General features: G+C 35.3%; 1 protein-coding gene across 1 annotated transcript in view; it reads right to left on the bottom strand.

Moving 5' to 3' along the window:
* The window catches only part of LOC106666637, a 252,020-nt gene that overhangs the window by 212,859 nt on the left and 24,165 nt on the right, over positions 1 to 14,996 (bottom strand). The window lies entirely within an intron of this gene.

The following is a 14,996-nucleotide window of genomic DNA, read 5'->3' as shown; positions in this document are numbered from 1 at the left end:
TTAGATCATCAACCCTTCACTCCATCCCCGACGAACCGAGAGATAAAATGTTGATGCCAGATCGATAAACCGTTATAATAATTGCTCAAAAGTAGCCTTTTACATATGAGAAAATACGTTTTCCTGAAATTCATTGAAAAAGTAGTTCTACTTTCAGATCAGATATATTAGACAAGAAATACCTTGGTACAAACCTAATGATTTTTCCAACTTCAAGCAAGACAAAGATTTAATCAGTAAAGGTCCAATTGAAAGTTATCCTTACAATGAGGTTGAGATAAGATTGGGGAAACGCTCGCCAAAAGACAGGAAAGTTCAAATTCCAATTTACTAGGAACTCGAATTTGTTAACCGTTTCTAAACTTGGCTAAGACTCATTAAATAGGAATTTAATAGTACGTATGTTAGCTGAATAACAGATCATTTTCAAACTTGACACGAAGTTATGAAGGGGAGTAATAGACGTAACTTAATCCACCTACTCTTTAATCCCCTGAAGGTTTCGTAAAATAAAATTATGTTTGACATTTTGATATAGTATGTATACCGTACAATAGATATTACAATTTGTGACAGAACGACATAGGAAAACTACGATTTTTTTATGTTTATTTGAGACAAAGTTTTTTTTTTTACGTAAAATCTGAATTTTCTCCTATCTAACGTAACTTTTCCCAATTTTTAACCCCGTTTTGTGCTTTACTACCGAATTTCTATTTAGATTGTTAGAATTTTGATCTAAAAATTGTCCGATCAACTCTTGGGCCGAGCCTCTAATTCGCAGGATTCGTCTCAGACCACGTTTTTCCAAATTCCAACTGAAATTGCCCATAAAAATCATATTAATCCAAATTTCGTCTAGACCGTTGGATAGCTCATAAAATGGTGAAGTGTTTACCTAGTTTGACTTTTTTTTAAATGTGTCGTGTTTAGTGACCGTTAGTCACTGATTATTCGGAGAACGTGAGATGCGGTCTGGTGTGACGTAGGTTTTAGAAAAACATTTTCTTTATCATGCCAACGTTTCGATCTTTATTTAGATCATCTTCAGTGCTTGGGTTTTATAAACATTGTTTACATTTTACGAATACATGTATTAAGTGAAAAAATGAATTTATACAATGCTGGAAATTTTAGATTAAAAATAAATAAATAAATAAAATGAATTTGTACTTGCTAAAAAATTTTAGATTAAAAAAATGAACTTATACAATGGTAGGAAATTTTAAATAAAAAATAATTACAATGAATTTATATAATTCTAAAAAAAACTTAGATTAAAAAAATGAATTTATACAATGCTGGAAAATTTTAAATTAACAATAAATAAACTGAATTTATACAATGCTAAAAAAAATTAGATTAAAAAGAAATGAATTTATACATTGATAGAAATTTTAGATTAAAAAAATAAATAAAAAAAATGAATTTATACAATGCTAAAAAAAATTTAGATTAAAAAGAAATGAGTTTATACAATGCTAGAAAATTTGAAATCTATCGTATTTGCATTCATTTACAAACACTTTGATTGAATCTAAAATGTTCTAACATTGTATAAATTCATTTTTTTAATTTAAAATGTTCTACCATTGTATAAATTCATTTTATTTATTTATTTATTTTTAATTAAAAATGTCTAGCATTGTATAAATTCATTTTTTCACATCCTACATGTATTTGTAAAATGTAAACAATGTTCATAAATCCCAGGCCCTGAAGATGATCTCAACGAAGACCGAAACGTTGGCACGATGAACAAAATGTTTTTCTAAAACCTACGTCACACCAGACCTCATCTCACGATCTCTGAATAATAATTTTTTAACATGTAATGTCAGTGAATTACGTTTTAAAGAATTTAATCCAAAATTACCATTTCCCAAATTTTATCATGTCTGTGCATTTATTTTGTAAGTCACTGGCAATTTTTACAATAAACCTGGCCTAATCTAAAAGTCTATTCGGTGGTAAATCTAAAAATGGAGTCAAACGTAGGAAAAAGTTAGGTTAGATTGGGAAAAATTTGGGTTTTTCATATAAACGAACTAGTTTTTATTTTTAGAAAATCGTAACTTTTGAACGAATTGAGATAAAACCACGAGATTTATAGCATTCTCCTGCAAATTATGAGATGTACTGTCACCAATGTTTTTTAACCCGTTCAATTGAAAAGAAGAAAAGCTTTTTGTATAAAAAGGAAAACCTTTTAAAATATTACTAAGCTATGATTAAAAAGTAGATAGTTTGGGATTTCTGTTTACACTCACCGATTCCATTATCCCTCCCTCCTAAAGCTTTTTCACCTTTTCCGTTCATTCTACCATACCACATCTAAAATCAAAGAAAGCTTCAGGTTTTGATTTTATTACCCAAAAATTTTCTAACACCTTCCCCAACGCGGCATCATGCTCATTACATACCTATATAATTCTGTTATTCGTACAACCTAGATTCCCCCCTTAGATCAAAATAGTCAACACATGGACCTCCACACTTCATATGGACCAATAAGTCTAATACCATATATATTATGGAGGGTGGGCGACCAAGACCCGAAGAGTTAAATGCCTATGTAGACTCGTACCCCATCCCTAAAAGGTCCGGGACTTGGTCGGCTCACATGTCCTGCATAAATCTCTTGGACCTGTTCACATACCCCAAGATTTTGGACCATTTAATCTCGGGGAGTGATTCGGTGATGTCCGCTCCTTCAAAGATTTCAAATCTAGACCTAGCATACCAATCACACTCTGCGAGGTAGTGCCTTGCCGTTTCTTCTTTTATTTCGCAGAAGCGGCGAAAGGGATCTGGTAGAATAACCATTACGGAGAGGTGTCTTCTCAGTGAGCAGTGGCTGGTCCTTATACTTATCAGCCTTATAATTCCCTTCCTTGAGATAGAGATTTCGATTCTGCTGGTTTAATCACCTTAACAAATTTTTTCTATTGCCGTCCGAGGAATTGATCCCACTCCTTAAGGAGTTTTTTCATACCCCAGTTTTAATACTCTCTTTTGCCGTTCTCATAGTGTGAGGTAATACCGGTTGTGGCCCGACAAACGCAGTATTAGAGCCTTCTTTGGCCAGGCTATCCGCCTCTTCATTGCCCTAGTGTCCTTTATATGCTGGTATCCAAATGGGTTACCTTGTTCTCAAACCTGGAAGAGATCCTATTAAGATCTACATTTTCTTCCATCAGTCTAGAGGTTGGCAAGTCTTTTTGTAATGACCTAAGACTAGCCTGACTGTCAGAAAAAATTCTAGTATCTTTTCCCTTAATTTTATTTTCCATACGTGTTCTACAACACACATTAATGGCCCATATTTTTGGAGGTGTTATTGCCAAGAGGGGAGGAGATGATGATTCGTAATTTACGTATGTAGATTCCTGCACCGCTGCTTTTACCTTTGATAAGTGAACCATCTGTATAGCAGTCTATGTTGCGATGGTCATCACCCACACTATAATTATATTCACAAGGGGTGACTACCTGAAAGTCTCTTTTTATCACTAACGCTTAATAATTGGCCGTTATCCTTACTCAATAGTTGTATGATTTTCGAGTGACCTATGTTGTTGCATTTATGATTCCAGCTGCCTTCGCTAATTAATCTGTAGCAGCTGATTAGTGCTCTGACCTTAGTCTCAATGTGTAGAGGTGTGGTATTGGTTATGATTTCAAGTGCTAGGATGGGTATAGTTGAAAATGCTCCTGTCATCATCAAACAGCCTAGTCTTTGAAATGACCTTAATTTGTTACTATTCCCTTTATTTTCTAATCCTTTCTACCATTCTAAAGCTGCGAACAATAATCTAGGCAGAATAATTGCAGTATATAGCCATTTCGCTACCCATGGTTTGAGGCCCCATGTTTTACCGACAATTCCCGTACATTGTACCATTGATTAGTGCCTTTCCTGTATATGTTATTAATATGACCTTTCCAACCAACTTTCCTGACAAGCGTCACACCAAGGAATTTCATTGAATCCACTAACTTTAATTCTATTTTGGGGTTCTTAGGGGTTTTGAACACGAGTTAACATCTTAGAAACTTTGTGATCACCCCTATTTGCCTTGCTCATTGTTACATGTTACTTATTTGAAGGTAGTTGTAATGTACTACAAATTAAACAAAAGTAGAATAAGTTGTTTTATGCAAATTTTAATAAAACAAAGAACATTTTAAGTTTTTAATCGATCCAGCAGCAATGGAACTTATACATGGGCTTTCCGTAAGTCTATCAATTCAGTTCAAAGTTGATTTACCCATTATGCTTTCTATGGTGGAAGGGCCAATGTTGAAGTTAGACCTTTACAACAAGGTTTCGATTGTCGATTATTTACTCGGGTCACGTCGTACAAGCCCTGTGGCCGGGCGATATTATCCACCCCCTTTATATTATTCGACGTAAAATTCCCAAAAATTTGTCCTCAGGTTGAAAAAATCAAACGGTGGAAAATTTGGTGTTCAGAGTTGATTTTGCCACTCTCCAATAACCGAAAATAAAAAAAGACCAAAAAAGACTTTTACCAATTGGAGGACAGCCAGACTTCCAGATTATTCAGTACTGATGGAAAACGTTTCTCCCTGGAAGACCCAACATTTCCAAATTGAACATAGTATTTCCTCTTTATCTGATAGAATCCTCTTGTTTTTCATCTTATAGGATCAGTCGACAATAAAATTCCAATTGTCGGAATAATAGTTCGACCTTCAAATCCTTACATTTGACGTTTTTTCGTTGAATCAACTCATTTTACAGTTTTAACATATAATTGTAACAAAAACTCATTAGTTTTCGTGGTCCGCTTGACGAATTAATATTTTTCAATTAATTAAGGTTTTTAGTAGAGATAAAAAGTTCAGTGTCACGAGTGGGATTCGAACCCGAAAAATGGCAAAAAGGAGGGAAAATTCAAAAAGTGGGGTTGAGATGGGAAGTTAGTGTCCGAATGGAAGAATAAATATAAATAATGTGTTCGCGTTTAAAAAAGTAAAGATAATGTGGTCTGGAAAAAAGGTTGAATTTTATTTACAAAAATGTAAAGTTGATTTGAAAGACTGAATTTATTTTGCGAAATGGTGAATTTAATTTGTAATAATGTGAATTTTATTTGAAAAATAATGGATTATAAATTTGATTAGAAAAAGGACTGCACATATTTTGAAAACTGAAAATTTCAATTTGCAATAATGTGGTCTGGAAAAAGAGTGAATTTAATTTGCAGAGATGTAAAGTTTATACGAAAAGTGTGAATTTATTTTGCGAAATGGTGAATTTAATATCCTAAACTGTGGACTGGAAAAAGAGTCCTAAACTTAATTTGCAACAATGTAAAGTTGATTCGAAAAAAAGTAAATTTATTTTAAAAAAGTGCATTTTATTTACAGAAATTTAAATTTGATTTGAGAGAGTGAATTTAATCTGCAGAAATGTAAATCTGATTTCAAAAGTACTGAATTTATTATGCAAAAACGTGAATTTTATTTGAAAAAGAGTGAATTGTATTTACAGAAACTTAAATTTGATTTGAAAAGAACTGAACTTATTCTTAACAATGCATTTTAAGCCTTATAATTTTTTCTTTGTTCTTAATTGATTTGTCATCGATCCTTGATGGAGGAGTTAGGGTCGGAAATACACATATTATTAACTCACTGTTACATAACATAATGTAAAGGTATAGTCGATAATCCAGTTGTTTTTCAGTTGAATATAAACATACTAGAAAAATATTGCGAAAACTGAACCTAAAAAATCTAACCTAAAAGAAGAAGAAGAAGAAGAAGAAGATGATGATGATGATCTTCAGAAAGGATGGCAGACTGAAGTCAGCTGAGAAATGATTAAAAAACCATGTAACTCTGCAATCAAAATACCACGTTTATACTAGTATGTTGCGAGCTATAATTTATTATTCAACCCAAATTTGGGGTTACAATCGCTAGGAGGTTTTGGAAAGGTATTTCTGAAAAAAAATTCTCTCTCTCTCTGCTTAAAAACCCCGTACTTATATGGTTAATTAAAAAGGAGGGAAAATTCAAAAGGTGGGGTTGAGATGGGAAGTTAGTGACACTCTCCTCAATTTTTACCCCAGGCCTATTTTTAATCATACAATCGTACCTTAAGGAGAGATTTTTGTCAGGAAACCAGGTTACGGAGACTTCGTTGATGGAAGAAACGCTTGCCGGTGTGCCACAAGGATCAATACTCGCTCCGCTGTTGTACACAATTTTTACTTCTGAAGTGCCCACAAATGAGAATTTACCGCCACACGCGCAGATAAAACCGCCGTATTAACAAATCATCTCTCTTCTACACAAGTTTAACTTATGTTTCAAAACCACATATCAACTATTGAAAAATGGAGCGATCTTTGGAAAATAAAGTTTAACACTTCAAAGTCACAATAAATCTTTACATATATACATGGCTTATTTTAAACAACACTATGATTTTTTGATTTTTATCGTTCAACTAAGGGAAAAATAATCGTTTCAATATGATGGTGTTTTGAGAAAAAGTGAATCAAAATGTCAAAAACGTAACTTTTCTAGAATATCACTTTTCTGAATTAAACAAATTATTTCTCTTATCTTGGATGTTTTTAGACTAAGACTTTGTCGATTTGTATTTTCCTATCATTGTTTAACACAGGGAAAAATTATCCTTTCAATATGATAATGATTTTTAATCCGAGAAAATTGAACCGAAAGGTAAAATATTACACTCATCACGGGAAGTGATTTTATTTTGCCTAAAATTTATTTATCTGATTTTGGCTGGTTGTAAACAACACTGTGATTAATTGGACTTTATTGCTCAACTAAGATAAAAATCATTTCAATGATGTGTTTTGGAGAAAAGTGTACCGAAATGCTAAAAATTTTAACTTTTCAGAATTTTTCTGATGACAAAAATTTATTTCCGCACTTGAGTGACTAACAAAATATATAAAAAATATCGCTCTACAGAATAGGATAAGAACTGTTGACATAGAGTGAAGAGTTTTGTAGAAAATTATACCGAAATATGAAAAAATTGAACTTTTCTGGAGATTTTCTCTTCTAACTATGTTTTGTCAGGGTGCTACTCAATTTACGTCATAAAAACGTTCCACACAGATTCCCTTTACAGTCAGTACGTACGTTTGATCGGAAAGGTAGTTTTTGACATAGAATATATATATAAAAGACGATAGTTTTCAAATGATTTAAATATGGTGAGTTGCAAGTTCATCAACATCAAGACATTGTATACAAATGTAGAATAGCTGCGTTTGTAGCCGAAAGTCGTGGGTTCGAATCACGCTCGTGGCAATGACTTTTTTATCTCAAATAAAACCTTAATTAATTGAAAGGTATTAATCTGTCAAGCGAACCACGAAAACTAGTGAATTATATACAAAAAGACTTGATTAGCAACTGTCAAAAAAATTTTGAAACCACTTTTAAAGTTTGTAATCTTATGAAACAAGTTACATTTTGCAACAAAAAATATTAGGAATTTTATTTTTTTATCGAATAAACGGTTTTACTAGAAGGTTGGTAGAATCGGTAAATCTTATCGCCTAGAAAAGGGTCTATTGTCTATGTTGACACGATGTTATCTGACTTAGAAAACTAGGGAATGAGTAGTGTCAGAAGGACATTTCTCCCATCCCTTGGTCTATTTGACTGTTTACATCTAGAAAAGGGACCAACACTTTTTGATTACAAATTTACTAATTTTGAAAGAAATTGCCTTGTTATTATTTTTCGAAACGATCAATTATTTTGCTTAAAACAATTTTTAGCGAAAAAATGGTATAAATTATGAGAAAAAGGAAATAATATCGTACAACCAAACTTTAAATAAAACACATTTTTCACACATAATGAAATAGGTTTTGAATCTAACCAATTTAATTAACAAAGAAAACCTAAAAACTGCACTTAAGAAAAAGCATGAGTCCATAACGCGATGACATTGATGAATTTAAGTGCAGGGACTTAAATTCAAACAGGTGCCTTGTGGTTTAATGATAGAGTATGGTAGTAGATTTTTATTAGGAGTTTTTTGAGAATTACACATTACAAGAAGGATGCTGAAAGGTCGGTAGGATGAAAGAAGATTGACTGGTTTATGGAAAAGAATCATAGTGGGAAATTTCCAAAAGGAGGAAAACGTTTGCAGGGTGGATTTTTTCAAATAATGTGTGGTGGTTAGTGATCGTTAGTCGATGGTGTGACGTAGGTTTCAGAAAAACATTTTCTTTATCGTGCCAACGTTTCTATCTTTATGAGATCATCTTCAGTGTTCAAAGTGTTTGTTTTCTGTAATTGTCCCATTGTTGTGTGTCGGTCGTTGGACACTCTCAACACGACACACAAGAATGGCACAATTACGCAGAAAACAAACAATTTGAGCTCTGAATGATCTCAATAAAGATCGAAACGTTGGGCCTATAATGAAAATGTTTTTCTAAAAACTACGTCACACCATACCGCAGCTCACGATTTCCGAATAATCATTTTTCAAATAATAATATTTATTAGTATCTTGTACATGAATAATGCACATTACAAATTGTTCTTAACCGTGTAAAATTCCCGGGAAATCACTAGCACTAAGGCCAGTACTGCACATGAAGGACACGTGTTATGAGAAAAAGCCAATGCTGGCACTGAGTTGTCTCGGGGCCATTATCGTTTGAAACGACGTGGATGGTTTTTAGGAAGTTTTTAGCGAGGTTGTAGAGCTGACTTGATCAGTAGGTTTAGGTTAGGTTGAAAGATTAGGGTGAAATCTGAGGAAGAGGAAGGTCATTGAGGACAGCGAAGTTGGGGACATGGTAACGAGTAAGGAGAATTCTTCTGAGGACTTTTTACCGGAATGCTTGGATTTATTGGATGTGAAATTGCTTGGAGGTATCTCTCAGTTCTCACCATATATCCAAATAGAACGAAGTAATGTTTTGTTTAGTCAGTTTGTTTTTTACCGTCAGTTGTCCAAATCGTTAATGTAGTTCTTGTCGCATGAATCTATGTAGGGATTCCACGTCTACTGTCTTAGTATAGCCCTAAATATTTTACTCGTGGGTGGTATTCCTTTACTGTCAACATGTAGACGAGGGCGAGGCATGTTTAACTTGAATGTAATTTGTGTTTATTTGTCATCGTTTAGTTTCATCTTACGCGTCTTGCACCATATTTCAATGAGCTCAAATCCTCCTGGATATTAGATGTGGCTTGGAAAGGATTGGTGTTAGTAGTTAAAATTTCAGGATCGTACCTGTAGGATGAAAAGTAGGTGTTAAGATATATCGATAGGTCAGTAGTATTTATATAGGATGGGACCAAGAATGCTCCCTTGTGTGACGCTGGATCTGACTTAAGACAAGCAGCGGTCGCAACAATTTTACAAAACTACTCAAAACGATTTTTTTTGGGTGCGTTTTATGTCATTCTTATTCGTTCTTTATGGAGGATATTTTATAAAGTAAACAATTTTCACTGAATGTTTCAAAACCAATATTTTGACTGAACCAAACCAAATCGCAGAAAATCTCCAGCGTTTCCATTTGAAAAAAAAAAGTAAACGCCGTTACGCCTCCCCTTTATCCTCTTTAACGTTCGGCCAATCCTTTCGAAAACAAACAAAGCCGAGTTTAATTACGGAAAAACCGGAAAGGAGAAAAAACGGCAATCAAAGCCCGGATTGAAACGGATCGCAGACACTACACCGATACGCGACTCTCATTAGCGCTCCTTTTGAACCAAGACCTGTGGGATAATTCAATTGAAGGAAGATTTTGTATACGTGACGGAAAATAATTGAGTCATTTTGTTGAGCCTAAGCACCCCGGGAGGGATAAGACAAATTCATTACCCTAAAACCAAATGTTCAAAAAACAAGGCACTTTTTTACCCTTCCTTCAACCTACCGTTTGCTCTACCTTCATAATATAGGATCATGGTTCAATCCTGACTGATCGATTTTCACTTTTAACTTAATTTTTTACTACTTTTAACATTAAATCACGTCAAATAAAAAAAGGATCTTCCTGTCAATAATAATAACACACAAGAATGACACATCAACAAAGAAAACAAACACTTTGAGCCCTGATCTCAATGAATTATAGATATAATATAAACAAAAGAAAACAAATGAGCAGAAAAAAAGTTATATAAAGCAGGAATGTGAATGACAAGATAAAGAAAATAAAGAAAAAATAGTATAATTTAAAGGAAACTTGTTACTTCTTAGAGAATTAATAGTTCTGTATTCAACAGCTTACAATTAATTTCATAGTGACGACAATCATTGTATATCTAAAAGCCACTCCTATCTCACCCACTCTCCAGGCGTGCCGAGCAAAAGATATTAACGATGAGGAAGATTTTTGATTGGTGAGTTATTTCAAAATTTCAGCTCTGGAAATAACGTACTTTCCCACGTATGATACACGCAACTCTGAAAGCAGTGAGCAAATTCCCCGAAAGTGGTACGCATCTTCCCGTGCATTACTGTTACAGAATGGGCAGATTTGATTATATGGGTCATTTACAACCCAGCGTTTAAATTTCAGATATGACAAATCTTAATTTAAAAAGCCATCAAGAATCTCTAAGATTAAGGTTCTGGGAAAGGCTGGGTATGAAGGACATTAGGTTCCCGTATGTACTTGTTAGCCCTTAAATGGACATGAGGAACTTTAACGTTCGTACCTAACCTTTCGGCCCTACCGGACGTTTTGATTTTCAAGATTAGAGATGAAGCACCTCCGCTCATGACTGCATGGTTGTTAAAGCCGCAAGTTTTGGTGTAGAAGCCTACCCGAGGGGCCTAGACGGACCTCACTCTCCGCTTGTCCATTCCGAGTGCCAGATCCTGTGCCTCTCGGAAAATGTAACCCTACGTGAATGAAATGCATCAGCCTTGGTCGTCCCGCGGAGCTCCCTAAATGGAGAAGGCAACCCTACCTCCCAGAGTATTGGAATTACGCTTACGTTATTACGCTCCTCCGTTTTGAGGAATGTCTAACCACCTCCTAGAGGAACACTGCTCTCGGAAGGAAACCAATAACGGTATCCCCCAGCAACAGGTTCACACTAAGTCCTCGCCACTAAGGCACAACGAGTCCTTTCCCAGTTAGCAGGGTTGGACTTGTAACATTTTCTGCTACCCCGTAGTTCAGATGGTTATGCACACTCCCACATCAATGCAGACAGGGTCTGGTACCGTAACCCTTGTGTGCCTCTGGTGCAGCAACCGCCGTCCGCTGACGACCTGGAGGCCGATACGAATCCAGTTTCTGCTTTAGAGAGGTCACCACGCTGAAGAACAAGTACACCTCTATGTTGCGCCTGGATAACCCCTCTTGCATCCAATGGTTGGGAGATGTCTCAAGGAAATATGCCATAGGAACTGGATTGAGATAGGTTAGTGACAGAAGACACAAACGTTTTCAGGTTGCTCCCTCGCCTTGGCCACACTGTACCACTCATTGTCGGTATGGAGGACAACAAATTGCCTTATACAACCTAAGCCCCTCTGAACTTTTCTCTATCCGTAGCCTTTCACGATGAACTTCGTTTATTTTATTGAGGAGTTTTAAAAGTTCAAACAGAATCTTCTGAACATCGGAATTTTGAAGAGGACAAGAACGTTTTTGTGCTATAGATGGCCAATGTCTGAAACAACAATTGTCCTTTCAGATTTTCTGTCGAGCGATAGTTTTAGGCAGACGATTATCCGGAAGGCTCAGAACCTTAGGTATAAAGGTCTTGGTTGGGATGAAAAAGTTAAGTGTCAGGAGAGGGATTCGAACCCACGACCTTTACTGCTCAATCCCGGCTCACCGCAAGAGCTATCTTGACGAAGTGGTTAGAGCATCTGCGTACTGAGCCGAAGGTCAAGGGTTCGAATCCCGCTTGTGAAACTAACTTTTTCCTCTCTACCAATACCTTTCATAAAAAGAATAATTAATTGAATGAAGTAGTTTGGTCAATTAAGACACTAAATATAATTGACTTAGATATGTATTTTAGATGGAGGGAGAACATGTATGAAAAGAAAGGGGGCAAACTGGGTTGAAGGGTTAGCATGTATTTGGGAATATATATGGCAGACCGAGAAGTTTCTTCACCAAAAATCTTTGAAATATTTCCAAAACGTCATAAGCCTGGAAGCCCCAGAAATGAGCGCCATAACATGCGACAATGCGCAGGATAAAGTTGTAAACTTTTAGTTTGGCTTCATAAGGGACAAGATTATTTCTAAAGAGATTTGCCCAAATGCAATCTAAACCTGTTTTTTCAGCAGAAATTCTAGCATTGAGGTGGTGTGTTAGGGAATGGAAAAGTGTAAAAATAACTCCCAAATATTTAAACTTATTCATCCGCGCGCTTTTATTACCTTTGTAGAACCATCTTTCGTAAGTTGTTTCTTTTCCCCCATTGCAGAATACCATAATTTTTTATTTTTTTAAATTTACCGATAATTTCCAAAATCCTAAAAGTTATTTTGCAGACTGGCCGGACTCTCAGCAATAAGGACTATGTCATCGGCGTAAAAGTATTTTTATTTTGGTATTGCTTACGAGAATTCCTCCCTCTAGTAAACCTACGATATTATCTACAAAAAGAGCAAATAACAAAGGACTAAGCACTCACCCTTGTCTCACACCGTCACCTGTGTTAATTTATTCGCCTGAGGTTCGAACCGCTGAAGCTCCCGAAGCATATAAGGACTTGAGTTTACCAGCAAACTTAGAGGAAATATCCATATCCAAAAGTTTTAGGAATAACAATGAATGGTCAACAATCAAATGCTGCCTTCAAATCTATGAAAAAGCGATACATTTTTTTCCTTTAAGAAGAGATCTTCAATTATATAAAATTAAATTAAATCTCTTTCTGCCAAGCATCATCTGTTAAATCCGCCTCTTTCTTAATAAGAAGCAGTTGCTCGCACATTTATGATTATTGGTAATGACAGTTGGTAAGCCTATTATGTAAGATCCCAATCGGGAAAGATTGAAGCAAAATTCAATACAAATGACTCCGCAGAAAATGGAAAATTGTATTTATTGCTTAAAATAATCTGTACGATAATACTATAGATAAAAATACACTACAGTTGACCTAATTTTGTTTTAGTAAAGTATTTGGAGATATACTCTACAAATTAATCTTTAATTATATAAACAGTACTAAATTTTACACGAGGATATCCCGGTATGGATCTACGTTGGAGTCAATATGTCGGAGAAGAGTTTTTCTCTTCCTAACAGTCAATTTATTGGTAACATAAATTCCGCCGCGTCGAAGAGATGGGTGTCCCAAAATAATTAGTTGCCCATCCTGTTGATAAGACGCTATTCTGGCCTCTTGGATCGATGGGACGGGTTTTTTTTTTCGTAATCTAATACGTACCAAGGAGCGGTAACCCTTGTCCATTAGGAACGCAGACACTCTCGTCCGACCATCAACAGTTCTGTTTACATCTGGTAAGACGTGATAAAAGTGAGGAGATGAATAGAATTTCAAGGCGGTACAATACTTCTTTGTACTTTATACTTTCGTAAACTCAGGTTGAACGTGAGTTTTCAAAGTTGTCTAAGAGGCAAAGATCGAAAACTGTTAGTGTTTAAAAAGGTTACTTATAAACATTTTTTGTCTGCTTCAGTTGATACTTAAAACACTGTTGCTTCTTTTCTCTTTTTCCAAATAATGAACAAATAAATTCTATATTCAAAATCAAGTGATAAAGACAAGATAACACTAGGTCTTTCTTTCCAATTGGTCTTTTCTTTCTGTGCTTTTTCCCTCCTCCTTCTCCTAAAAATCTTAACATCATTTTAAAACGACTTATAAACATTCTAGATTCACATATAATCCTTCCTGATCTAGAAAAAAACGTGCCTGAATATGACCCAGGCTTTTGTTAAGCTGGAGACACTAGAGGATTTTCTTACTGAAACGCTTCATGACCGATCCTGGTATCCTGATTAGCTGACCACTCTTTCAAAGAGATGTGCATCCTTTGTACCGTTTGTGCAGCTGGAATTCCTATACATCCGAACATTAATTATTAACTTACCCTGGAATTTTATTTAACTGTGCCGCTTTACAATGAAGTAAAATAAAGAGTCAGATAACAGACCTAAATAAGTCGGTAATTAAATCTTTTCTATCATATATACCATTTATATTGCTGATTTTCATAAACATCTCCATACCTATGCACAAGAACTTAATTTGGCTTGTAACGCGAATTCTGTTCAAGCTTCTAACATTTAAGTACACATTGAGTTTACCAAAGACTGGTGCGGAAAGTAGAGGAAAAGCATGAAAGAAAAAAACAAGTACCCAACAATCAACAAACAAGTACCAGCTAAAGTCGCTCTTGAAAGAAACAACCCAGACTGCCAGATAAGGTCCCAAAGTCATGGTTAAATGGGATACGAAGTGGGAAGGATTAGACAGGCAGGATGTTGGCTTAGAAGCAGCCGACATTTAAAGAATATGTAATAGCTTACTAGGAGAGAGAGAGAGTGAGAAAGAGTATGAGAGGATGAGAGGAAGGCAGAAGAAGAGAAGGAGGAGAAGAGAAGGCAAAGTGTAAGAACGAGGGAGAGAGGGGCTGAGAGAGAAAAAGAGATACAGAGATAGAGAAGATAGAGATAAGAGAGGGAAGAGAGAGTGAGATAGGGAAGATAGAAGAAATTGAGAGAGTTCAAGACAAAGATAGGAGAGACAGTGAGAGAGAGAGAGAAGAGAGAGACAGAAAGTGAGTGAAATGAATATATATATATATATATATATATACAGAGAGAGAGAGGGATAGAGAAGAGAGAGACAGAAAGTGAGTGTGTGAGTGAAAGAGTGGGAGAGTAAAAAAGAGAGAGAGTAGAGAGACCAACAGAGTGAGAGGGTGAATGAAAGAGATGGGAGAGAGACAGAAAGAACGAGAATGATATATATATATATATATATATATA

This window comes from Cimex lectularius, unplaced genomic scaffold (genome assembly GCF_000648675.2).
Source record: "Cimex lectularius strain Harlan isolate CLEC.00 unplaced genomic scaffold, Clec_2.1 scaffold164, whole genome shotgun sequence".
Lineage (NCBI taxonomy): Eukaryota > Metazoa > Arthropoda > Insecta > Hemiptera > Cimicidae > Cimex > Cimex lectularius.
Note: the sequence above shows the minus strand (reverse complement) of the source record. Positions and strands in the feature narration are given on the sequence as shown.